The 4152-nt window shown below is 36.4% G+C and overlaps 1 protein-coding gene across 1 annotated transcript in view; it reads left to right on the top strand.

Annotated features, from left to right (window-relative positions):
- Positions 1–4152, top strand: part of Oxsr1 (oxidative stress responsive kinase 1) — a gene marked incomplete at its 3' end in the record, with an annotated part of 116643 nt that overhangs the window by 90893 nt on the left and 21598 nt on the right. The window lies entirely within an intron of this gene.

Raw genomic sequence — 4152 nt, 5'->3', positions numbered from 1 at the left:
TAATGGGAAAGATTTTTTTTTCAGTTTGCATTTAAAATTTATTGGTAAACATATATCCCACTGCCATTTATAGTTTAATAACAAAATAAGTATAGCCTGCAGCAGATCAATAAGAGCTCCTGATGTGTTGTATTAAACAGCATCATATACTGTGAGATCACTGAGTAGAATCTGATTGTTGAGGTCATCCAGATACCTAATCACAGAGGTAGAACTTGACTCTAAAACTGATTTGTAACTTTGGCGTGTTCCCACTGTATCTTATTTTTCTGTGTTTTTTGTATATATAGTCAGCTCTTCATATCCACAGGTCCACATCCACAAATTCATCCAACTTTGGATCAAAAATACTCTGAAAAAGATGTATCTGTACTAAAACAGGCATATATTTTTGGGGGTATTACTCCCCAAACAATGCAGTATAACAACTATTTATACAGCATTTACATTATGTTAGCTATTACATCTATTCTGGAGATGATACAAAGTACGTGGGAGGATTTTGTGGGTTGTATGAAAATACTGTGCCTATTGAATATAAGGGATTGAATATCAGATTTTGGTATTGGCAAAGGGGTCCTGGAACCAATTCTCCTGGGATACCAAGGGACGACTGTATATTCCACCAAGTTTCTTAGCACTAAAAGTTCTTTAATTTTGTTTTCTCTAAAGGTCGACAAAAGTAAAAGACTTTGACATCCTTGATCATGTCTCTAGTATATGTAATGGGGCTTCAGAATTTACTGTTCGAAATAATGGAAAGGGTAAGAAAAACAGGCAGCAAAGTTCATGTCTATGTTTTTAGAAGTTTTTTTCTGTTTCTCAGTAAATGACTTTAAAAAAAAAAAAACAGGGAATACCTTTGCTTTTGCAAGGTATTTGATTAAAAACAAATTCTTGTTATAAGTACCTAGAAGTGCCAGAAAATCTATCATATTTAAAGGTCCTTGAATGCCAGAAACAATGAAGAATCCATAAATTAGAGAACTGTGGACTAATCCATGACCACCACCAGTGGAACACTATTCATTCTGATACCCTACTAGGTCGGATTTCTAACTCCCATGTAGTAATTGGTATTGGGACCTTGAGTCCACCTGGCAGAGATTCTCAACTGAGTTTTTACTTAGAGCTAGGACTGTCAGAAGTCTCACTGGGAATAAATCTGAATAAAAGCTGTTACCACTAAGAGGCAACAAAATATCTCTTAAGGAATTAAGCCCTTTGACCTTGATGTCCTGCAGGTTGAAAATCTTAAATTCATACTCCCCATTCTGAATCCAAGTCTAGCAACTCTCAGCATTTAAAAGTAAAAACAGTGTTGACAAACCAGTTGTATTTACTGTTCGAAATTTAGTTGAAGCAGTCTCAGAAATGCATTATAAGAACACTTGCAAACTCTAGGCCCCTTGACTCCTATATATACTACTCCACTCAAGATATGACCACAGTCCAAATTATAGTACACATAGTAACAGTACAGTATGAACTAGAGTTGGCAGACAGAAATAGCATTTGTTCTCTGAGAACTTTAGATAATTCAGTATAGCAGAAAAGATTATAAAATAAGTTTAGTTAAAATAAGTAAAATAATAAAACAAATCAAAATCATACAAAAGATGGACTATGATAAAAGAATCAAGCTTGTTGGAACCGAATGTTTCTGTATTTAAAACAGTGGGAGCTCAGAGGTTCAGAGCACATATTGTTCTTCCAGATGACCCAAGTTCAGTTCCCAGCACCCATGTCAGACAGCTCATAACTGTCTGTCACTCTACCCCCAAGGGATCCAATACCTCTGGTTTTCCTCAGTCACCTGCACTCACTCAACCTCCCCTATTACCCCCCCATACACATAATTAAAAGTAAAATAACTTAAAAAAATTAAAGCAATGAATTCCCTTTTGTGTGGTTTGGGCTATAATTTGCCTCTGACTGAATAAAGTGTGAAGAAGGAAGAATAAACTTATAGTAAAGAAATCTCATGGGTATCTTCAGTAAGTGATCAAGATTACAATATAATGTACCTCCTGATACGATGCAACAGGAAAGGCACGTTGTCTGTGAAATCTTCACCCGATTCCATGATTTCAGCTTATAATGAGAAAATAACAGATATCTCCAAATTGAGGATGCTACAATATACCTGACCAGTATTCATCAAGAGTATCAAGCAAAGAAGAGATTGAAAAGTGTGACAGATTAGAAGAAACCGTTTGGACATGGAGACTAAACTTGACAGTGTATGCCACGTGTGATGCTACAAAAGAGACAGGACATTAGTGAGAAAACTGAAGAAATTCCAATTAAGTCTGTAGCTTCTAGTTAGAAGTATTGTACTAGTGTCAGTATTTGGTTAATTTCTTGGTGATTATAAGTTGGTCATGAAATTGGTAATGAAAGGTAGTGAAGTATATTAAGAGACTAGTGTACTCTTTAATAAGTCAAAATTAAAATATTTTTTAAAAGTAAAAAAGGATAGGGAGGTATATTCCAGTTTGAAAACTAAAATTAAGCTTTAAGACATTTTAAGATAGGATGACACAAAATACAAACACCTCCCAATATTGACTTATTAAGCATGAGGCACTGTCACAAACGTTTAAAGGATATATGCCATCTCATTTAATTCTCATAGTAATCTTATGAGGATGACACTTTCAGTTTCTCTGCTTTACAGAAGAAACTAAATCAGAGGTTAACCAGCCTTCTGCATTTATTACACATATAGTAAATGAGATGTCCAGTTTGTATATGCATAATCTCACAAATACATGAATACATAATATGTGGACTTACCAGGAGATTACTGAGACTGTAGAAGTAATATTCAAATAACAGCTGAGATAGACTGGGCCTGCTAGTGCACACTTACAATCCCAGCACTTGGGGGATGGAGGCAGGAGGATGAGAAGTTCAGCAGTCATCCTTGTTCATTTAACCAAGTTCAAGGCCAGCCTGGGATACCTGGAACTTAAAAAGAAAGGAAAAAAGACCTGACTACGAACTTTCCAGTATTGAAAGACTTATTTCCTCAGATTAAAGAACCATCCCCTCCAAATTCCGAGCAATATCTTTTTTTCCTGCTTGTGCATCTTGTCAGGTAGTTCCTTATGCAACCTCAGGAATGGCAGACGAACTGACAAGTACTTCCTCGGTCACAGCACTTGAAGCCAGAGTGTAGTTAGGAATGCTGAGGGAAAGTAACTGTTAGCTTCTCCAGCTAGTCAGATTTTATTACTCAAGAGGGAACGTGAAATTAAGACACCTTTTTGCAGCAATTGAGTTTTATAGTCACACCCTGTCTCTTAACTCTTCCAAAAGTTGTACTTTAGAAGGAAAGAAGTGGACCTAGAAGAGAGGAATGAAAAGTAAGAAGCTATGTTGGGCAAGTAAGGTATTGAAACATTGAAATCTTGACTGAATGAAAGAAGAAGAATGCTAATGCTTAATTTCCATTTACGTAGCACTTTGTCATTTGTTCATTTCTAAATTGACAGTAATCCTCTGAGACATTAGTTTCCAAGATTGAAAGCACTTTGTAATTACCTCGGGAGTTTTAAAAGCAGATAGCTGGGTCTTGAACCCAATTATTATGCAGCATTTGGTGAGATAAAGCCTGGTTGTGGGGAACTGAAAATACTTCTCAGATATTCTAATACACAGCAGTGTTTAAGAGCCACTGTTCAGCCAGGCGTGGTGGTGCACTCCTTTAATCCCAACACACAGGAGGCCAAGGCTGGCAGCTCTCTATGAGATCTAGACCAGCCTGGTCTGCATAGCAAGTTCCAGGCCAGCTGGTGTTACAGAGAGATCCTGTCTCAAACCAAAACGAAACAAAACGAAACAAAGACTGTTGAGACGGAGGCTGTACTCGGTGGTAAGTGTTTGATTGAGCATGGATGAGGTCCTATGCTCATCTTCAACAATGGAGAAAAACAAAACAGAATAAAGACTATTCTTGGAACATGTGTGGCTAACAGCCTCAGAGAAATCACAGTTTGTGTAGAATTACATGGTAAGTATGTGGCAAAATCCCATCTGGGCTTTTAAGAGTAAATTTTTTATTCTTAGTGATACTCTTTTAAAAATTTGTAAAATTGATAATGAATTTATTCAAAATAAGATCATGCATAATTGAACTAAAAGCTG

Source organism: Nannospalax galili, unplaced genomic scaffold, assembly GCF_000622305.1.
Source record: "Nannospalax galili isolate Female #2095 unplaced genomic scaffold, S.galili_v1.0 scaffold1263, whole genome shotgun sequence".
NCBI classification, from domain to species: Eukaryota; Metazoa; Chordata; class Mammalia; order Rodentia; family Spalacidae; genus Nannospalax; species Nannospalax galili.
Note: the sequence above shows the minus strand (reverse complement) of the source record. Positions and strands in the feature narration are given on the sequence as shown.